The 23,961-nt window shown below is 40.7% G+C and overlaps 1 protein-coding gene and 1 pseudogene across 2 annotated transcripts in view; one reads left to right on the plus strand and one right to left on the minus strand.

The window, feature by feature from the left end:
- The window catches only part of KCNH8 (potassium voltage-gated channel subfamily H member 8), a gene marked incomplete at its 5' end in the record, with an annotated part of 269,106 nt that overhangs the window by 47,641 nt on the left and 197,504 nt on the right, over positions 1-23,961 (plus strand). The gene's annotated exons all lie outside the window — the stretch shown is intronic.
- Positions 9,808-10,341, minus strand: LOC311631544 (ferritin light chain-like; annotated as a pseudogene). Its single transcript has one exon. The product of its transcript is annotated as a ferritin light chain-like (transcript).

A 23,961-nucleotide genomic window follows, 5' to 3' on the forward strand; every position in this document is an offset into this window, starting at 1 on the left:
AAGACATTGTCTTATTTTCGGGAAAACAAGGTAGTAACAGCCTAAGCTACCAAAGGACTGAACATCAGTTGACCTGTCGCTATGATGTGCACTGACCACCAGGAGACAGGCGTTCAATGCACAGGTTATGGGTTCCTCCTGTCTGGATCGGGCCTGCAGGGATTGGGCCGAAACTGGCTATCTGACACCCCCAGAGGGGTCCCGGGTTATGAGAAGGCACAAGCCAGCGGAGGGACCCCACTGGTGCAGGAATCTGTGCACCAGGCCTCTAGTAGAAGTAAATGTAGGCACAGGATACAGTGGGAAACAATGACATTGACAGAAATGGTTTCTCCAAAGAGGTGATTCTCATGATTCTGAACAGGAGGCATTGGGAGATAATGGTACTACAAGAGTACTCTAAGCGAGTAGAGCATGTTATTACAGCATGGATGCCATAACCAATATGGCGTGTACTAGAGCTGCAGCAGGATAAGGCTTGGCCATGGCACAAGACAAAGCTGGAGAAGTTACGGGGCTCCACCCTGCCATACAGAAGATTTAGACCTTTTGCTATGGCCAACAGAGAAAGTGTGGAGATCTGAATTCCTATAATAAATGATCAATAAGATTTACAGACTATTGTGATCCTAAGTTATGCTTCATTTTAATATTACAAAAATAAGGACATATTTTTCAGGGGAACAATTAATGTGACAGTGACTGCTCCCCCCACCCAAACAATGAGAATGTAGACTTTCCCAAGCAACAATAATAACAAATTCCATCCTCCCCGTTTTCTTAACACAAGAAAATACACTCTATTTGTTTTTTAGGATAGCTCTTAGAATGTAGAATTCCATTAAGTATGCCATGGCTTTTGTGATGAATTAGCTGTCTCGGTGAGAATAGGGATTTGCAGATATGAGATACAGATCAGAAATAAAAATGAGAGATGAAGAGATGGGAAGAGCGAGGTCCCAAACAAGGCCACTACCTGAAAGAACCACAAAGTTCTTTGAAGCTTGAAAAACTAGAACTTCAAAGCAGTGGCTGCTGGCAGGCGAACAGGTGATGAAGACTGGCTGGCTGACCAACGTCTGCCTATTATCAACTTCATGTTTATGGAAGAAAATTACAAAGTAGGAAATATGCAGTAAGAAGGGATAGCTTGACATTTCAGAAGCTATTTTGGCTCTCCCCTCAAATATTTGACTTCTCCTGCACTGCATGTTCTTGCATTCATTGTATTGTGACATCCTACTAATATATGAAGTCTGATGGTTAACGTCGCTAATCATGTTGAAATAAATCACATTGTGTATAAAACTGAGTTTAATTCTGCCCTCTCTTTCTATCTGACAGGGCGCTTTCAGAACAATAAGTTCCACAAACGTCAGCGCACAAACAAGCCTTCATTATAGAAGCAATTTACTAATGTTACATAAATCATGGTGAGAAACAAAGGACATCTTAGTCTAAGAGGCAAACCTTTCAATCATCTAACGAAAGAACACTCCCTCAAATTTGTAAATATGTATTCTCAGGTTGTAATATTAAAAGTTCTTATAGCTGCTGAATAAAAATTATTTACGTATTTCATGCAGCAGAAATGTGCTTATCATTAATTGCTGAGAACTATTCCTGTACATATATTATGTATTTACACATTTACATAAAATAATATGTAAAATAACAAAGTACATCAAGATATCTATTTTAGAAATTCCTTAGCAGTGGATACCTGCAGTTTTTAGTAATAGGGAACTACCTCTCATTCTCATACGCAAGAACTATATTCGGTAAAATATGTAAGTCACCAAGAGTCCTTGGCATATGACAGATGTGGTAATAAAACAAAGTAGTGTGTAATACAATAATATTATTTCAATTTTAAAAATGTGTGGTGCTGTCTATCGTAATGAACTTTTATTCAGCTGATTTCATCATCTAGTGCCACGGTTAATAATGAAAGAGTTCAGATTAGGAACTCTCTTTAAACTCTTTTAAACTGTCTATAAACTCTCATGTACTATGAATACTTTGGTACAAATTTTTATTATGAAACCGAAGAATATATATCCTCTTCAATGAATTCGTAGGCCTAAAATAAAACTAACTAGTCAACTTATTCCCTTATACTATTCCAGAATCTTATACGAGATAGTTTTCAGAGATACAAATAACTGATTGCAAATAACATGTTTTTCATATAAAAATAAAAACAAGAAAATAGGCAAAGGAATAGAGTGAAGAGAAAAATAGAAGTAGAAAAAAGGTAAAGTCCTAAGGAGCATCTTGATATAAAAGATGATCTTGACAAGTTGCTAAATGTGGTTTAAAAATTTATTCAGATATAATAGTAAACACATTTAAAAAACATATATTTTTATTTTTAGACATTTATTTTTAAAGATAATTTAAAAATTAATAATAATCTATTAAATAAATAATGTTTACTAAAATTTTGTATTCTAAAAAATTAATATTCTAAAAAATAATTCTTAGGAATACTAGAAATCTAAGCAATATGGTACCCATGGGAATTTGCAATGATTTTACTACATGGATATTTGGGATTCCCACTTTTTTTTAGGAAGAATTTTATCTGGAAAATATTTATTGAATATAACTTTTTTTTATTGGTTCTTGGGTTTTCAAGAAGCTTGGGTCATGAGACACCATTGAAAGGATGTTGTGGTGGTGGTCCATTTTAAATCTAGAACAGGTTTCTCAACCTCAGCACTACTAACATTTGGGTCAGATAATTATTTGCATGTGGGGTGGGAGGACACTGTCTTGTGTGTTATAGAATTTTGAGCAGCATCTCTGCCCTATACCCTCTAGATACTAGTAACATCAGGAAGTTGTCACATCCAAAAATGTCATCAAACATCGCCAATGTCCCCTGAGGAGCAAAACCACCCTCAGCTTTAGATGAACCACCCAGAGGATGAATTTCAGGGGATAAGACAAGTGGTAAAATCAGACAGATAATTTGGAAGACATTGGGATGGAAAATATTGGAATAAAAAGAGAAATGGGGGGAATAGGGGTGCTGGGAGAAATCATGGGTTTGTTTTGTTTTTTTTGAAATGGAGATTCAAGGTACCTGGGTTATATTCAAGCAGATGGGTCTGACAGATAGATGAATATACAAACCTGTAACTTTGTAAAGAAGTTTCCACTTGAAGGGACGTTTTGAGTGCTGTAAGCTAAAGTGAGGATGGACTTGTATAGAGGAGCAAACAAGTGGGCCAACAATACAACCTGGGAACGTAAGGAAATAGAGGGGTGGAAAGCATGAGAGAGAACCAGCTATTAAAGACAAGGAATGGTCCCGGGTAGGAGAAGAGCTGGAAAAGTGTGAGATCACGTCTGACAAAGAAGCCTTTCAAGAAAGAAGCTGTCTTAGGAGCAATGCTACAGAAAAGCACATTCAAGCAATAAATGCAAAATGTTCTTTGGGCATGGCAGTCAGTTTGAGAGGGAAATACAAGACTAAGTGGAGACTGTTATTCTGCTCTATAAACTTCGTGGCTGACACATAGGGAGTACTAAAAAATGTGAGATGAATGAAAGAATAAATAAGTAAATTGAATTGAATTATATTGAAAAAGCACCTCTTTTGAGAATAGAGAAGCAGATCTCTGTGCCTATAATAGTTTTTTACTATAATAGTATATCAGATATCATATCTAAATATTTTTTGGTAATGCAAAATGTCCAATGACTATGTATGAAGTATTTTGAGACTCTTGGAAATAGGCATTTCAGATATATATTTTTTAATACATCCCTTTCTATACCAATATGCACATATAGACAGTTGAATTATGCCAGTCACAAAAAAACTTCACTGTGGAATTGGACTCATTTAATTTATAAATGGTCATTTGTACATCCTGAAATATGCCAAGGTCTGTTTAGAAGGCTGTGAACAGCTGTGTCATGTAGCTAATGGATTTTACCACCAGAGATGTAAGAAGTAGATATAATACTTATCACCAGCATGATGTGTTCTAGATAACAAAAGTAGAGACAAGGTTTTCTTGCATGAAACTTTAATGTAATTGGTATGGATTTAAGAATTACTTTTTTTTCCTACATGTAGTTCATGGTATTCAGTACATACACTTAATATCAATTTCCAATTAATATTAAGATATTTTTTAAAATAATAAACTAGTTTCAGCTGAATTTCATTAAACACTGGCATATGTAGCCTTTTTGCTTACTCTACAAGTTGAGAAAATCAAATATTAAATGCTGTAGAAATTCATTTTCTAAGTTGCAATTGCAGTTGAAGGAAATTAGTCATTTACCCTTCTTGTCAATGCTACAAGAAAAGAGCAGTGCTAAACTTTGCCAGTTTGAAATTTTTTACATTATGATTTTACTCACAAGACACTTTTTCTGTGTATGTACTCTCAGAGTACACATTTAATGGCTCAAATGTCATTATTTTTATTGCCATTGTGCATCTTCAGTATATAATAAAATACTATGAATAATAAACTATTGCAAATAATCTCTTCAGAAGTTGTTTGGGTGCCACCAAAGAATAAATTTGCTCTCCTTTTGTAGTTAAATTTAATATCTTAACTCTATTTAGACATACGTTTTCAAGGACTTGAATGATTGAAAAGAGTAATGCATGATTCTCAATCAAGTTAGTATGACTTGCATACTTGTCTGTATTGATACATTACTGAATAATGACAAGGCATAAATAATAAGCATAAATTATAATTCTTATTCTCAGGATCTTGCAAGCCTGTGGGAGAGAAGGGACCATATATAAATCAATAAGAAAATAGTTACACGCTTAGCACTCTAGAACTCTGTGCATGGGTAGAAGGTATTTGGCATAGAAGACAATCAAGAAGGCCAGATGTGTTCTTCGTCTATTTTATGTTGATGTTGATAATGGTCCCAAAGAGAAGCTTGTTTTCCCAATTTCTACTCTAATCTTTTTTATGAGAAAGGCGGAATTAAATTTGCCATTTGAAGGATTAAAGCAAGGGATCAAGAGACAACAGATCTTGAGCATTTTTTTAATCTGAAGGGTGTTTTACTATACTTTCCTAATTGAGGAAAGAGAACCACAGGTCTGCTTTGGGCATAGCTAATTTTACTTAGTCTTTTGAGACTCACAGTAGTAGGGAAGTGGGTCCTTAAAAAGAACTTAAAGTATATATATTATCCGTCACTTAGCTTTTTTGGCAATAGCTTTATTTTTTTGGTTTTTAAATAATATGCCTTTTTACTTAAAAATATTCATTGTAATTGCTACCACAAGCAAACCAATAATCTGTTTTGTACTTAGAAGTTCATTCACTGATTAAAATAAATCACTAAAACGTGCTTTAGGAGAATAATTTATATTCCTTGAGTACAAATATCATTGTACTTCCTGAGGCCAAGAAAGTATATTCATCTAGAAAGTAATACTGATAAATTTAAGAAAAGATTGAACCATTTTAAAATAGAGTAGGCTCTTGCAAGCAAAGCTAATTTAATCTTGTGGAGTTTGGAGGGTTATTTCACACTGACCCAGAGATTGGCTATTACATTGGAAAGCATTCAGAACAGTCATGTGGACTACCTCAAATTATCCAAGAGATTTAAATTCCCTTGCAGAAGTAAGCAAATGATTGTGTCTTCACATCTGCTCTCAGTACAAAGCACAACTTCGTCTACTGGATTCCAGACCAAAGCAGCTTTACGTAGAGGAAGATGTGTTATCAACGGATCATGAAACCTGAGAGAAATACTGTCTGTTCACTCTTCTTAAGTTGCCAAGAAGGGAAGTCACAGACATGAGCCATGTGCTTGCTAAAAGGCCGGCAGAACCATGCGTGGAAGAATTGTAGGTATCTGATGAGGTATCCGTCATCTGTGTAACATATACTTCTGTTTTCTCAGTGTTAAGACAGCTCTGGGCTAAAGTGGAGGAAAAAGCCTCAGGCTCTGATCTCCAAGAATTGAATTCTTTGTAAAGGTACTGGATAGGTTGAGGCTAGAGATTTGTCTCAAGAGACCTGCGTTCCTCAGACCTTCCTTTGCCAAAAGTAACTGAGTGAACCTAAACAATGGACACGCTCTCCTGGTCTTCTCTTTCTTTCTTTGTGCCATATGGAGCTTGAACAAGGCAATCTCTAAGGTATCTGCTATCAATAGTTTTTTAATAAAAGGCCCTTTTAGGATTTCCTATTTATTCCCAAGAAAGCCTTGAACATTCTATGAATGAACAAACTTACCATCACATTTGAAAATGGAGAAAGAACCCTAACTGGTTTGGCTCAGTGGATAGAGCATCGGCCTGTGGACTGAAAGGTCCCAGGTTTGATTCCGGTCAAGGGCATGTACCTTGGTTGCGGGCACATTCCCAGTGGGAGGTGTGCAGGAGGCAACTGATCAATGTTTCTCTCTCATTGATGTTTCTAACTCTCTCTCCCTCTCCATTCTTCTCTGTAAAAAATCAATAAAATATATTTAAAAAGAAAAAGAAAATGGAGAGAGAAAGGCAAAGCATGGACAGCAGTGTCAGCTCTCAACTGTGATTCCTTTTCTCCTTCTACTCGCTCTCTTTTCCCATCATCTGATTTTCTTTAAAGTGACATTACCCAAATACATAAAATGAAATTATGTCTGTTCAGATTGAATGCCTAGTAGATGATGATGAATGCCCTGGTTTTTATACAAGACTTAGTGAAAACCAATGCAAGAGCCCTATCACCAGGTTGAATAACACCTTTTATTTGACATTCCAGTCTCTTTTGAAGTGTGAGATGTGAGAGAATTCATTTTAATATTTTACCTTCTTTTATAATACTATCTTTTCAACAATGCTTTCTTAAAGATCTGAAATCCCACTGTGTTGGGTTCTGACATTGTGAAATGGCTGCTTTAGTGTTGGCACAGATTGTTTCATATACTTATCAGTTTTTAGAAAGAGTAATAAAAAATGATCATTAACCTGTTTCCAAATAGGAGTTATTCATGTTTCCTAGTGAGTCAAATAGGAGATCAAAATAAAGGACCTTGGCAAGAATATGACAGAAGATTCCTTTGGTAGCACCACCTAGATAGAGTCCTGTTACTACTGCACCCTAGGGACATGGTGAGTTCTGCTAACAGTGCTTGTAAGTACCTTTTTCACAGCAATAGAGTCAAAATCTCAGGAAAACTTTTCTCTGCTACTCAATATTCAAATATTTATATTTTAATAATGCCTAGCTAATGTCATTCTTTTTAGCCCTCATCTAAATGGTCTCAGTTCTCTAATATGGCCATAATACCCAATATTCTCTTTGACCACACATTTTAGTCACTTATTCTGCATATATCTGCTACATGCCTATTGTTTTCAAGGTATGCATGAGCAAGATAATATGTGCAGAAAAGTCAGAGTTACCATCCACAATGACTTAGATCAGGGGTCCTCAAACTTTTTAAAGTGGGGGCCAGATCACGGTCCCTCAGAGAGCTGGAGGGCCGGACTATATGAACTACTAATTCCTACTGTAACACCTTGGCTGCGCTCACTGCCCAAAAAACCTGGCGGGCAGGATCAGACTCCCCTGGGGGCTGCATGTGGCCCGCGGGCCGTAGTTTGAAGACCCCTGACTTAGATTGTGGAAGGGAGTACAAAAAAATAATATACAATGAGAAAAACAAAAGAGCAAAATCCAGCATAACAGTCATGGAACAGATGTAATGAGGAAGGGCTTTGTTTTGTTTTGTTTTGTTTTGTTTTTTAAACCAAGTACTTTGACTTAAAGTCAGGGAGCTTAACACTGAGTGAAACCATCAGGGAAGGCTCCATGGAGGAGGTATCGCTTGAGGGTGCATTGAAAGATATGAAGGACTGAGATAAGCAGAGAAGACAGGATGGTGTGAACTAAGCCAATGTTTCTCAAGGGCCATCTGTACCACTGATGTGTATAACATACTAATACAATAATTAAATATTGAATAATATTCAACCACACAGTGAGAAAGTTTTCTCTTTTCACAACCACCCTAAGAGGAAGGAATTGGCCCGAGGTTAGGAGTGAAGGATCTTACTAATGGGCACATAACTATTTGGTCATACAAATGAGTTTGGAACCCAGGCCTGTTTCATTCTAAAACTGATGTTCTTCATCATGCCTGGAAACCCTATTCATCTTCAGGCCCCAACCTCAATACTAGCTTTTTCGTCTAAGCCCAACTTTCCAACAGATGGCCAATTTCTTTTTGACCATTCTGCACTGGCATTATGTGTTTCTGGGTAGGGATTTCCTTTTTCCTTCACTAGAATTGTTTATCTGCCCATCTGAAGACTAGGTAGTGAGTACCTAGAGGCCTATTCACATGTTCCAAGGCATCAGCCCTGTACTTTCCTCATGGTTAAGGCTCATATTGTTTGAACTGAGCTAAATTCTCTCCCTATGCCATGGCCTATCACCGAAGTGCAGCTGCACCTCCTCAGAGTGGAAGTCAGAGCAGGAGTTCTGGAGAAGATAGCTCATGAGCTACCTAGAAAGGCTTTTGTCAAATTCCAAGAATCTAATTAACTAATTTTGAGCGAATCATCCATGCTTTGAATTTGTTTTTAACTTTGGACTCTTTTTATTCCTGGGTTTTATAATGCCTGGGTTGAGCAGCACAGAAATGGATACCTGGTAATTATAAACTTCTAGATCCCAAAAGATAATTTTAAAAAGTATCTCACCAAAGAAGGCATACAAAAAAAAAAAAAAAAATGTTCAACCTCACTGACAATTAGGGAAATGCAAATCAAAACTACAATGAGATACAACTCTACACCTGTTAGAGTGGCCATTATCAACAAGACAAGAAATAACAAGTGTTGGAGAGGTTGTGGAAAAAAAGGTTTCCAGAGGGAAGAGAGTTGGGGGGGGAAGGCGGTCTTAATACAAGGTGACAGGATAACATTTGACTCTGGGTTGTGGGCACACAGTACAATACACAGATCTTCCACATCTGAAACCTATATGCTCATGTTGACCAATGTCACCCCAATCAATTGAATAAGTATAAAAATATTTTAAATAAAATATAAAAAGATTTTTTAAAGTAAATGTAGCATAACAAAAATTTTAATTTTTATCATCACATTACATCCCTCCCCCCCTCTCCAAAAAAAAAAGTATCTCTCCCAACTCTTTTAATTTTATCAATGTGGGAACTGCAGACTAAGGAAGTCTCATGAGTTGCTTAAGGTCAATAGGGCAGGCCTCAATGAAAGGTCTCTTGATTTCTGGCAGTAAATTATCTTCCATACTGATGGCTTTTTGCTTGGAGGTCATGTGCTCTTCTTCCCGCCCATTGTACGAATTCCTGACTACAGTAGCAGTGATGTCAGCAGGTGCTGCTTTTGAGCCTGGAACAGGAGCTCACTATTTTTTAAAAATCTATTCATTTTTAACTTAAAAAGTGCCTTTTTCTCTACTGAACCCAATAGAACCTTATATTCATACTCATTGCTCTTAACCCTAGAGGCTTCCTTCAGTGATCCTCTTCTCCCAAGACTTTATCTACGTCTGTAAATTGAGGGCTTTCAAATTTGTATCTCCAGACCAACCTTCTTCTCTGAACTCTAGGCTCATATACTGCCTGCTGGATATCTCTCTTGAAATGTCTAATAAGCCTCTCAGATTATTATTTATTATTGCTGCATAAAGTGTTATTGTTTGCATTTGGTCCAACGCATGGGAGAGGGCTGCAGGGTAGTTAAAAGGATGCATAGTGGGCTCGGGGAGAAGTTCAGGCAAAAGCCAGACTCCAGGGGGATGCAGAGGGGCCCCTCAAAGGCTCCTAGTCGTGCTTGAGGGTGAGCCTCTGAAAGAGATACTCGCCCCGCCCAGCCTGGGGCCCGGCCAGCCTGTGGAGGTGAGCCAGGTGTGACCCATCTCCTTGATGAGTTTTACCTGCTCGCCCCCCGGAAGTGGTTCTCCAGGAGGTCACAGAGATGAGGGTCTGAGCACGAAGAACCCAGGGCCTGCAGCTCCACAAGGGCCTGGCTCAGGTTCCCCTCCAAGGCCAGGGCGGCTTCCATGGCGGCCTGAGTTTTGCCCGCTCATCCTGGGAGGCTTCAGCGTGTCCTGGAAGAGAATGCGGCCACCGCCCTGATTTTGCATCTTTGAGATGCGGAGCCCTGGGCTTCTCTGCCAACTCGCAGAAGAAGTGGCCCAAGCCCCCCGAGAGCCACATCATCAAGATGGGGAGAAAAAAAAAAAAAAAGAAGCCCAGAGAGAGGTAGGTGGGGGAAGCCCGCAGTTGCAGGCTGGCCAGGCGGTTGACAGCATCCACCTCCTCGGTGGAGTAATTCTGACGAATCTGGGAGCTCATGGTTGTTCAGCAATAGGAGATTAGTAGGGGGAAAATTTGTGTTGGCTAGTCTCTGAGTTGGTTCTGACGGTGCTGACTGGATAAAACACTGGAGAGTGGTCAAAGGCTGGAGAAAGGGGGCATCCCTGAGTCTGTTCCATCCAAATACTGTTGAAGCAAGAGAGAGATCCAGGCCTGCTGGGGGCACTGTCAGGCCTCTGGCCTCTCTGATTTAATACCAGAAAACAAAGTCTTGATTATACCTTGCTACCAAAAAGCTCTCTCCTATCCCCCAGTCTTTTTCATCTCATGAAACTTTATTTTTCCAGTTTCTCAGGCCAGAAACCTAAATGTGTCTTATTCTTTTTCATTGTATACCTAACCCCTCAGCTACCATATTGGCTCTACTTTAAAATTACTTCCAGAATCTTAACAAATCCTTACCAACTCCACTGATCTCATTGTAGTCCAGGCTACTATTCACTCTCGCACAGACAACTTTAACTTGTATAATTAAAAAAATTGATAATGCCATCTTAATATAAACCTTTGCCTATATGTATTGAAGGGTGTAGAGGTAAGGACAAAACATCACATAGCAAGAAATTCTCTCTACAAACTACCTGAGCTTTATTCATCTGTAACAAGGTACTGGTTGGTATGGCACCTTCTAGAAAGATGGCTTAAATTTACCAGTCTGTTCTGCTCATCTGCTAAAAGATTATATCCAGATTGGGCCCAGACCACTGGCTCTACTGTTCCCATCTAGAGACTTTTACTTTCTTCATCTACTGTGATTATAATGACCTGCTAGGAAATCTAAAAAGAAACTCTGAAGTCGACCACTTTGGGCAGGCTGATCTCTAGCTAGCCCTGTTTTTGGCTTTGCTGGAGGTTACCTGGAGGCTTTGAACTTCTAAAAAGCAGTAGAGATGGGCAACCTGCCATTTCTGTGAATGCTTTGCATAGCTTGGCATCACAAAGTAATAAAGAACACAGCAATAACAATTGGTACTATTTGCCTAATATTTACCATGTGCCAGGCACTGTGCTTGGCACTGTACAAAACTCTCATTTAATCTGCACACCTTTATATAGTAGATGGAACCCCTGTTTTCTAGAAGAGGAAACTGTGCAGAGTGGGCATTAGTAGGTGCAGTGGGTGCCTCATCCCGATCCCCTTTGTTGGGTGGGGTACAGTCGGTTGTCAGTTTGTTGCGTCTCAGCTCCGAAAGGACCCTTCAATATATGCTCTGTATTAAGAGAATTCCAGTAAAGGGCATGAGAGGGACACTGTGGGAGGAAGAGGCTCTTCTGCCTGTTTCCTAGTGGCATTGGAGGTTGGCTTTGGGAGTGTGAGGACATCCGGTGAAGCATGGATGTTACACTGTGGACAGACAAGTGGACAGACAAGTGGCCTGGGACCAATCTGTGGTGGACCAATCCTTCAGGCAGACAAGTCTGTGGTGCAATTTACCTTCTAAAGTTCTCCTAGGGATCAGGTCAAAGAGAAAATTTACGAGAAACCCTGTCCTGTCTGTTCTCAGCTCTCTCTCTCCCCTTCTCAGTCCTGCCCTCCTCTTTCCCTCATGGTCTTTTCCTGAGAGTACTTCCTTACGAAAGTGTGTGTAACCTAATCCTGTGTCAGGCTCTGCATTGGAGGAATCTGACTCCTGACATGTACCAAATATGTACCCCAAACACAGCCCCTCTATGAACCTGTGGTCTTAGCCTAGCCGTAATCTTTCCAGAACCCCAGCACAGCTCGCACCCTCTTTCCCTATCCCCGCCAGCACCCAGACCTCATAACACCCACAGCATCAGTGGCTGATCGCCTGCTCCCCACTTGCACTCAGCACTCCAGAGGGTGATGGCTGTTGTTTGCCCAGCAACCCATATCCTCTGCAGCCTGGCCAGACCAGCGGACTTCTCTACTGTCTGGTGAGCTGAACGTTACTTTCTTCAAGTTATTCCTTCTGTGGATTCTGTTCCCCAGTCCTAGGATACTATGCAGTTATTCTTTTGTTATCATTAGTAATTATTTATATTAAAACGTTCCTGCTTTACTTATTGTATAATTTTTATATCCAGATTGGACCCAGGCCACTATAGGCCCATCTCATAGCTGCCGCAAGCATTGGCTGCTAACGCCGCTGCCAGATTCCTCAGATAATTGCTCTCAGTCCATGAGAGCTGCTTTGCCCAAGAGATGAGCACCCTCCCTAATCCTCCTGCTCACCTTTGGGCCGGAGCCAATGACTGGCCCACAGAAACTAGCTCCTTCAGGCAGACAAGTCTGTGATGCAAGTTACCTTCTAGTTACCTCCCCTATGAATAAGGTCAAAGCGAAAATTTATGAGAAACCCTGTCCTGTCTGTTCTTAGCTCTCTCTCCCCTTCTCAATCCTGCCCTCCTCTTTCCCTCATGGTCTTTTCCTGAGAGTACTTCCTTAAGAAAGTGGGTGTATCCTAATCCTGTGTCAGGCTCTGCTTTAGAGGAACCTGACCTCTGACATGTACCAAGGCCACAGAGCTGGTGAGTGTACCAGGTCTAGTTGCATCAAATCCTGTGCTCTTACCCAGCAACTTGTCTTGGATGAGGAATCTCCCACCTCCAATGTATTCCCCCTAACCCAGTGGTTGGCAAACTGTGGCTCGAGAGCCACAAGAGGTTCTTTGGCCCCTTGAGTGTGGCTCTTCCACAAAATTAAGTTAATAACAATGTACCTACCTATATAGTTTAAGTTTAAAAAATTTGGCTCTCAAAAGAAATTTCAATCATTGTACTGTTGATATTTGGCTCTGATGACTAATGAGTTTGCCCAGCACTGTCCTAACCCAGTGTGCTTTCTGTGCTCTGCTTTGAGGATGGTCTGTGACTGGTTCAGAGGGAAGTTTGTGATACTGGCTCAGCAGTCTCCAAGGTCTGTGCCCTCTGTTCCCAGGGGGCCATATGTGCCTAATTGTTTCATGGAGGTTTACATAGCCCCTGCTTTTCATCGCCCAAGAGTGTAGCCCAACATCCTGACCCTCCCAGTTCCCTGAGCTGAGTCGGCTTGTTTAGCTAAACTATGCTCCTCCTGCTCAGCCAAATTTATTTGGGCTAGACGAGTTCTCCGTGCCCTGAGTTTTGTGCACCAAGGTTCAGAAACTAAGATGACAGCTTGACACTCGCATGCCTGTTAGGTAAATAATAGTTTTTATTGGGGGCCATAGCAGTGGATTTATTTATAACTCCTGCCACCACACACTAGCACTTAATGGGGTGGTGGGGACAGACACTCGAAAGGCTGCTTAGGGACCCAGAGGAACCAGGAGGATGGAGACTTGGCAGAGACTGTAGGTGTCAATCTTAAAAGATATTTGGGCCAACACTGAGAGAGAGCAGCTTGTTCCAGTCCGTTCCGTTTTCAGATGCTCTAACACAGAGGGAAAGACTCAGCAGACGAGTCAACAAGTCTTGGCTGTAATTGTCTCTTTTCCATGATCCCAACATGTATTTTGGTTTTGTGGATTGTTCTTTGACCACCACATGCAGATTCCTTTGGAGAGTTATCAGCCTTGTCAGTGCTCCCTGGTCGACTCTGACTCCTGTTTTCCCATTTGGTGGTAATTACTTGACAGTTACCCAGCTTCTCTCCTTTCGTCAGCCATGCACACATGTTAATAAATAAAAGCCTGGTGCTCTTATGGGCTCTCCTTTTTTCAGAGAGGCAACCTATTTCACTTCAGAGGTGGTTCCGCTCTCTTCAGCATTGCCACATTTCTTACAGCTGTAGCTAATCCAGCCACAATTTCACTTGTCCCTCAGTTAAGTGAAATTATTAGCCATCCCTGCAGAGTGTCAGCAAACTGCAAATAGAAATGCGCCCTGAAAGGCAGCTGAATCCAACTGAGAGGTGAGAAATTAATAGAAATTTAGAATAATGGGCAAGCTTGCAATGAACCGTTCATGAGTTCAGAAAGCTAGTTCCTTTGGTAATTTGAATGAGCAGCTTTGCTAATAAAGTTTGGCTGTGTCTCCTGAACCTTCCAGATCTAGCTGTCATTCACAAACAGCTTGAATTATCACTATCCCATCAAAGGTTGCCCTTCCCCTCAGCTTGCCGACTGGCTCTGAAAGCAGATTTTTCTCCACTGTAGGCAGGGAATGGAGGGAGAAAAAAAGAGAAGAAGCTTTTAGCACCAGCTGAGGCAGGCTGGCCTACATCAACATCAAGGATGAGGCATGTTTATTTCATGAAGGTAACTTTGGATGAGTTTCAAGTGGAACAACGTTTATTGGAAAGGGCAGCTGTTCTCCATAGAAATTCCCAATTATGATCAAGATCTACCCATGGTTCTTGACCCCTCTACTCAGTAGATCTGCAAGTAGATCCCCACTCCTCTGCCCACAGTGGGCTCTAAACTGCAGAAAAATGAGCCAATGTCACTGGCATCTTCAAGCTTTTCGCAATCCTCTCCTTCCCCACAGGAGTGAAGCACATTAGCATTTGCTTATCACCTTTATTTACATGCTCTTAACTCTTCTCTCCCCAGTAGCACAGAAATGTATGTCCCTCAGGGAAACACAAAGCATGGCCCACTCACAAATACATCAGGAACCCCTTTTGCATTCTCGGCAGTTTCCCGGGCAGTTGGAGTGCTGTTCTCAAGGAAACGGTTATCAACAGGATTGATTTTTCCATTCGGCCCCTGGGATTGCAGCAGCCTGGCAGCTGGCCAGGGGCAGGGCGCTGAGGCCTCCCGGGAGGCCGAGGAACAATTCAGGGATCCGAGGGCAGGGTGAGCAGCCAGAAGGCATGGCTTTGATGCAAGTAAAGCAGTTTGGTGAAGAGCTCAAACGCTAGGTTTCCCACTACATTGCAGCCATGTGATGGTACAGAAGACATTTAGCCTCCCGGAGACCATTTCTTCATATTTCCATGGAGACTGTTGCAAAGTTACTGTTGAGGGCTATTTGAGGGATCCATGTAAAGTCTTAGCATAAACCCTGGTAGAAGGCTAACATTTTTGCTGGGTGAGTACAGATATCATCACCGTTAACTAAGATTGAAGGGCTATTATCTGCTTTTCTTCAAAAGTGTTCTTTCTAGTTTATTTAGCTACAGGGAAAATATATATGGAAATTAAGGAATTTCACCTTATTCAATAGTTTCTAAAAATCAGTTGATTTTAATTTTTAGAATCTAAACTTTTAAAAATAGGGGGCCAGTTTATGAGCACGTGAGCACCTATGTGTAGGTATGAGTGGTTGTAATTAATACACATGTTGCTTTCTGGTGGCAAACTTGTAAGAGCTTAAAAATTTGTCTTGCTCTATGAAGTATTTTTATTTTTTTATTTTGTTCATCAAAATTTGTTTGTAGATAGATCCAAGATGGCTGCTCGGGTAGGCAACTAGCCGCAGCCGCACACAACAATTTTAATAAAATACAACTAAAATATAAAATGGACATTACCCAGAACTACAGGAAAGTCGACTGACTGGAAATCCTACAACAAGAAGCAAGGAGAAAACCAGAAGGAAGCACGGAGGAGCTGTAAAAGCCTAAGGTACGGAGACACGCGGCGCGCGGAGAGGACGGAGCTGGAGAGGAGGGAGGCCGAGTGCCTGGCGGGCGTTCCCTAGCGGAAAGGAGATAAAACTCCGACTGTGCTGGGCCCCTGACTGCTCTGAACCCCAGATCTGGGCCAGACCCCGGGGACTCAGGCTCAGCCATAGGGAGCGGGGCTGTAAGTCGGAACCCCGGGGAAGCGGAGAAAGGAGGTCCCGGAGGCGCTCACACTGCCCCCAGAGAAGGGACGGTCGGCTGTGCTGCGGGATTGCCCTGACGGGAAGGAGACTGGGGCTCCAGACTGCTGTGAACGCCACCTCCAACTCCACTTCCAACTGAACTGAACCCCAATACCGGGCTCATTGTGGGAGAGCATAGACTGTTTGGCAGCAGGCGAAAATCGAGGGCACCTTTCTCTCAGAGGCACCGGCACCGAGCACTGAAGGACCCGCATAGGGCGGGGCTGACGGAAGCCAAAGCTGCAGGCTCCACCCTGAAACCCCGTCCCATCTGTAACTGCGAAATGCGACAACAAAATAGATCACAAACGAAAGAAATGGAGGACAAAAAGCGTCTGGATATAGAGTTCAAATCTACGCTTATAAGGTTTTTCAAGAATTTCCTAGAAAAGATGGATAAGGCCTATGAGGATATGAAAAGAGATCAACTAGAATTAATAAGGAGTCAACAAGAAATGATAAGGGATCAACAAGAAATAAAGAATACATTGTCTGAAATAAAAAATATTCTACAAAGTTCTAAAAACAGAAGGGAAGATCGCAGAATCAAGTCAAAGATTTGGAACATAAAGAGCCAGAAGACACTCCTCCACAGAAGCTAGAAGGCAAGAGAATCCAGAAAATTGAAGATAATGTAAGAAACCTCTGGGACAACTTCAAGCGAACCAACATCAGAATTATGGGGGTTCCAGAAGATGAGAGAGAGCAAGATATCGAAAACATACTGAAAGAAATAGTGACAGAAAACTTCCCCTACCTGGTGAAAGAATTTGACTTACAAGTCCAGGAAGCGCACAGAACTCCAAACAAAAGGAATCCAAAGAGGACCACACCGAGACACATCATTATTAAAATTCCAAGAGCAAAAGATAAAGAGAGAATACTAAAAGAAGCAAGAGCAAAGAAGGTAGTAACTTATAAAGGAGCACCTATACGATTGTCAGCTGACTTCTCAACAGAAACCATGCAGGCCAGAAGGGAATGGCAAGAAATATTCAAGGTGATGAATAGCAAGAACCTACAGCCAAAAATAAGCTACCCAGCAGAGCTATCACTCAGAATCGAAGGCCAGATAAAGAGCTTCACTAATAAAAAAAAGCTAAAGGAGTTCATCACCACCAAACCAGAATTATATGAATTGCTGAAGGGGGTTCTTTCAGAAGAGAAAGTAAACAAAGATAAAAATTATGAACAACAAATACGTAATTATCAACAAGTGAATCTAAAAACCAAGGAAATTAAAAAAATCTGATGAACAATATTAACTGTTGAATATAATAGAATCAGAGGTATGGAAGGGGAGTGAACTGACGATTCTTGGGGAAAAGGGGAGAGGGGGGCGTGGGAAGAGACTGAACATAAACTGTGCACCTATGGATGAGGACAATGGGGAGAGGGGAAAGGGCAGAGGGTGGGGTGGGAACCTGGTGGAGGAGAGCAATGGTGGGGGGGGGGGGGGAAGGAACATTTGTAATAATATGAAAAATAAAAACTTATTAAAAAAAAATTTGTTTGTAGGAAAAATACATACTTGTTTTTTATGTATTTTACAAATACTTAACATAATTTTTACTGAGTGCTAAGCATGTTCTAGGTCTGTTACAAATATTAAGTCAATTAATCAGTATTACAACACTATGAAGTCAGGTCTATTATTATCCCCATTTTACAGATATGTTCAATGAGGCACAAAGAAATTAAACAAGTTGTTTAAGAGCCTATAGGCAGTAAACTGCCCAGCCAGGATACTAATCCAGGCAGGCCGATTTCAGAGTCTGTCCTTTCAGGCCAGTGGTCGGCAAACTTATTAGTCAGCAGAGCCAAATATCAACAGTACAACAAATGATTGGAATTTCTTTTGAGAGCCAAATTTTTAAAACTTCAACTTCTTCTAATGCCACTTCTTCAAAAATAGACTCACCCAGGCCGTGGTATTTTATGGAAGAGCCACCACACTCAAAGAGCCAAAGAGTCGCATGTGGCTTGCGAGCCGCAGTTTGCCAACCACGGGGCTAGGCCAATCTAGCCCATTTGTATTGTGGGGTTTTTTGAATAATAGGAGTTGGGATTGTTTAAATTGTTTTGTGTGGCTGTTGGGATGGGATTTCTGGGTTGATACACAGTCACCTTCTTTAGTCAGGGTAAGACTGTGCATTAACCAGGGATTTCCCCTTTGCGTGAGAGAGGCAGCAAAGTGGTATGAAGGACTCCCTCTTAAGAACTTCTGTCATGTGTATGAAGAGCCACTGGAGTTGAGTAAATTAGCCTGTGTTGTGTATTGTATGGTGTTTTTTTTAAATGAATCTAAACAAGATTCTGATACCTTTGGCATTCTGAATCACTTTAAGAATTTATTTTACAGTGACTCAAAGTAATCCCATTCCATACTAATAGAACTCTACATTGAGACCAAGATTTATAATTTATCTTTTATTTCTTCTCATAAATAAACTCATAAGTGTAAGAATATGTAAAATACTAACCATAATGAACCACATGGACTTCAAAGATTTTTTTTTTAAGTTTCAACTGGCTCATGTATGTTTTGGAAGAATTTGGTGACTTGCTTGTCTTCCCTCTTCAGTAATTATCCCTGACTCACCTCCAGAGTTGGAGTTGCTTTGACAATACCATCTCACTGTGTTTTCAGTTTGAAAAAACACCATGAGCTTTCCTCGTGCACATTCTCCTTGTTTCCCTCCTATATCACTGGCCATTCCTTCTCAGCTGCTTTGCAATGTTCTCCTCTTTTCTGAGATTTCATAAAGTCAAGTGCTCCAGAACTCAGCCTCTGAGCAGGGCATAGCACCGCTCTGCTCAGAATGCTATGATGACTATTCATCCGAAGTCCTTGGGTTAAGACCCTTTATCATCTGTCCTTTAACTCTTGCCTAATTGCTTATTGTATTAGTTTCCTTGAATTCTTAACACAGTACTACTGAGTGACTTAAGCAACAAAAATTATTGTCTCACAGTTTTGGAGGCTAGAAGTCTGAGATCAAGGTGTCAGCAAGGCTGTGCTTCCTCTAAAGGCATGAGGGAAGGATCTGTCCAGGCCTGATACTGTCTTCTGGTAGCTTCATGGCTTGTGGCAGCATCACTCCACTCATCACATGATGTTCTCCCTGTGTGCACAACTCTATGTCTACTAGTAAAGTTCTCCTTCTTTATAAGGACACTAGAGCTACTGGAGTAGGGATCCACTGTATTCCAGTATGACCTCATTAATGGCATCAGCAATGGCTCTATTTCCAAATAAGGCCATGTTGTGCGAACCTCAGCACGTGAATTTTGGGGGAACACAGTTCAACCCATAACACTACTAATCTTCTTGCTCAATGCGGGGACACAACACTCCTCTCTCTGCTGTTCCTTGAATACTTACTTGGATGTGCTCCTGCCTTGAGGCCTTTGCATTGGCTGTTCCCTCTTGCTTGGAACATCTCCACACCCCAGTTGTTCACATAGCTCGCAAACTTCTCTCAAGTCTGTCTTCAAATGTGTGCTCCTCAGTAATGCCTCCTTCCCCTAATCCTCCTGCATAAATTCAAACCTCCACTCTTCCCCATGCCCCTCAGTTTCCCTTATCCATTGTTTTTCTTTCTTCTTTTCTTTTTTGTAATACTTACCACCTGCTAACATACAATACTTGATCGTTTGTATTATCTTATTTACTGGTTTTACTGTCTGTCTTCCCCCACCCCAACATCAGAATATAAGCCCAATAAGAAGTTCTCTGTTTTATTCTCTGGTGTATTCCAGACACCTAGAACAACAGTACATACTTGAACATAAGGGCAGGTCAAACATGTGTGTAGCTTTTCTAGTGTTCTTTGTGGGTTTCGTTGTAGAGATGCTTACCTTTCATAGGTTGGAGTAAGGCAGGTGGGAGGAGGGTGGAACATGCCTTAGACCATTTTCTTGAGCACTGTGGCATCACTTTCCCTTTGGACTCTCCACCTGGGACCTTTAGCCAAATGTCACGTTCAAGACAACTGCAAATCCTAGTGGGCTTGCCATCCCTCCCTTCTGGGAATTCAGGGTGTTTAGCACATACAGAATGAAGCCACAGCCTTCTGATGATACCATTAGAGACCTGATTTGACTTGTTACATTGAGGCTCCTGGAAGAAACTGATAATCAGGTTGAGAACGGAGGCACCACGACTTGCTGTGATTTTCCTCCTAGCATCAGAAAGCAGAAAGCTCCTAAAGTGACCGCAGAGTGCTCTGGGAGACAGTTCTCTGGCTTCACCAGAGTGGATGAGGTTTAAATGGCCCACAGATGTCACTTCCAATTTCCTTAGTAATTATATCAAGGCCTCTCATGGGCCCCTGGCCAATGTCAGGAGTCGTTCCCAGCAGAATCACTGAGCTAACCAACCCACTGTGCACCTCTTGGTCTTAAAATCCATCATTTTACCTCCAAGTTATCTATTCGTTATGATCCTTTGTCCTCTTAAATATTGTCTATTTTTAATAGAAGGTGGAGTTTAATGACAGCAAGCATTGTTGGTTTTCATTCTGGTGTCCGCATGGATGCTGGCACAGGTAAATGCTTAGAAATGCTTCTTAAGCCCCACCTGAAGCACAGCCTCAGAGGACATACAGTCTTGTGAAGGTTGCATTACCACCCAGGCTTACCTTGGCCATTTTGATTTTTTTTCGTGTGTGTGTATGTGTGTGTTTTATTTCTTTAACTCATGAATGGCTTTTAAAAATAAATGCTTTAGCACCACTTTAAGCCGTTTCTCTGTCAGAAGGAAGATTGATGGTTTTAGAAAAGCATGGAAAATGTTTCTGACAGCATGAGGCCCAGGAGGCGAACCATCTCAACAAGGCATCGAAAATGGATGAGACTTCATAGGGGAAGGCCTGGCCACATAGATGCGGGAAACGTGCCATTGATTTTTTTTCCCCCCTTCATACTCATTCATGGATGACACCATTATCCATGACTGACCATAAAACAGCAGGGGTATTGGGAGGTAGGAGCTGATTGAGGCAACACATTTGATCCCTCAATCCACACATAATAAACCCATCTTATTCCTTGTTCAGCCACCTGTCATATGCTTCCTGAACAAACTCTTGTTCCTCCCCAGTCCTGTGGGTGTTGTCCGCATGCACCCATCCAGAAGAAAATGCTGGGTGTGTGTGACTGCAGATGTAGCTCTTTTTGATGGGGATGGATCCTTTCTGCAGCGAAGTCATGAGAAACTTATGAAGCTCAAATTTCAGGGCCTCTCACTTGCCTTTGGTAGGGGCCACAGAATGTCCCATTCATCATTTCTGTTTAAAACTTTTCAAAAGTAATATATATATTTAATCATAATAAGTTTATTGCCCTGGCTTTTTCTGTTCAAATCTCCCCCACCTCACCCCCACCTCACCCCTGCTGCCACACCTTTTTCTTCATTGGTATGCAGACAATTTAGGAAGCCAGCTAAAGTGGAAGTTGAATTGCAAATGCATTTACTTAGCTTAGGTTGAACAGAATATATTTATGTATTTACTGGATTTGCAGTAATTTCCAACTGTAGGTATTGCTAGCTGTCCTATGGAAGGAATGAACAACTTGCAGGAATACTCAGGCCACCCACTCTCCCACTCTGTGACTCAGCAGGTGGCAGGGCACAGCAGCGCAGGGCCTGAGCCTTGTCTCTGTGATGCCCTGCACCAGAGTTATGTGAACAGGAGAGGAGAAAGGAGGATGGAAACAGGCAGAGCCAACCATTGGTCCGTGGAAAGTATCACAAAGGGTATGTCAGGCAGTCGATAAACAAAGCCATTATGTTATTTTTCTGCATTTTATGATGTTTGTGTTTGTCAGCTTTTTACAATTTGTTATTTTGGGATTATTCTTATCCTACATGAACCTTCATTTTTACTTCTAGTGTATTTTTCTTACAGATTTCCCCCTATTTAAAAAAACACACCAACACTTTAGGATTTCCAAAACCTAGATCTTTCCAGCCTCTACCTTATCAATTCTCTTTCACTTGTTATATTTTGACAAGCCCTTTGGGGTCCAGTGCATAACATTTCAAATAAAATTAAGTTTAATTTTATTTTCAGTTAACATTAATAATTTTACTGCCCTCTGCAACTTCTGAAAAATATATAGATATTAAATGATTCATTCTTATCAAGTCTTTAAATGTGGAAAAAAATAACCCTAGCATTCCATTTTTATAGGACAAGTGGAGTCAGGCAATTTGAGTAGGTTTTCATAACCTCAAAGCTTCAGTGAATTCCCAGGATTCTTATCTATCTGCCTTCCAAATGGAGCTGTGTCATCTACATAGAAAATTACACTTCTACATTAGATTTTTTTAAAATTATTTGCACATACTATGATAGAACTTCTAAATGACGCTTTGTTGGATGCCTTTATTCTATATATACAATAAATACTTTGGTTAAAATAGAAGTTTTATATAGCTAAAATATTCTTAAATTTTCTGGGAGAAAAGGAGTTGGTGAAATGTTTATAATCATTTCTACTTGAACTAGAATTGACTAGTTAGAATAAGTCAAAAGCATGGGCATTTGTGTACAGGGGATAATTGTGTTTGGCATTTCCAATCATCCACATAAGTGCAGTAAAGATATCAGAAAACATCAGTAATGCCTTGGAAGACTGCCTGTGGGTGACAAATAATACCAGCTCACCCTTTGAATAAATTGCACTCTAAGAAAAATAGTGATAGTAAGCTTTGATAAAAAATAAGTGATTCAGAACTTTCCAGCTCAAGTGTAAGCCAGTTGGAGAGCCTTTTGAAACCTTTGAAACTGCTGCTTTGACAACAGATAAATCTGCACCAAGATCACTAACATCCCATTGTCCCAGGATAATTTATAGGAGGAAACCCATACACAAAATAAAAGAAAGTCTCCCACAATAGGCCTTTTGAATGAAGAAGAACTTGCATTTCCTCTCCCCAGAGATTTCCCAAGTGATTTCCATACAAGGTTGACCTTGACCAAATCCCTGAACTTCTTTGGGTCTGTGTCCTCATTTTATAAAACAAAGGGTTGGAGCCACATCCCAACTCTACATTCCAAGTACAAATATTCTGTGGTCTATATCTCAATTAAATGGGTCAGATCCATAAAGGAGAAGAAAAGTAATTAGAATAATTAACAATTACTCTAGGTGTAACAGATGGTGTGGGAGATGAAGATGCCACTGGAGCCCTTAAGATTCCGAGTTATTGTTTGATACATGGGTAGAAGTTACTAGAGAGGATAATTCTATTAATAGTTTGAGATCAACAATTCGAAACATAGAGCATTAAAACTCGTTATTCAACAATTCTTTTTCTTTTTAAATATATTTTATTGATTCTTTACAAAGAAGAAGAGAGAGGGATAGAGAGTTAGAAGCATCTCTTTACAGAGAGGAAGAGAGAGGGATAGAGAGTTAGAAACATCAATGAGAGAGAATCAAGCTGCCTCTTGCACACCCTCTATTGGGGATGTGCCCGCAACCAAGGTCCGTGCCCTTGACCGGAATGGAACCTGGGACTTTTCAGTCTGTAGGCCAACGCTCTATCCACTGAGCCCAACCTGTTTTGGCTATTATTCAACAATTCTATCCTAAGATCTCTACTTAAGATTAAACTTGCATGTGGACAAAATTACCCACCACTGTCTCCAGTGAAGTAAGTTTATTGCAGACTGACAATTATTGCAGTCTGTTAAACAGTCATATTTTTTCCAGCATTAAACAGGGAACTGACTCTTGAGTTGAGCCTCTGAAGAAATAATTGTCTTATATTTTGGGGCCACATTATATTTAAACAAACAACAACAACAATAACAAAAGCTTATATTGAAACTA

The sequence above is a fragment of the Pipistrellus hanaki genome (assembly GCF_964339955.1).
Source record: "Pipistrellus hanaki genome assembly, chromosome: 13".
Lineage (NCBI taxonomy): Eukaryota > Metazoa > Chordata > Mammalia > Chiroptera > Vespertilionidae > Pipistrellus > Pipistrellus hanaki.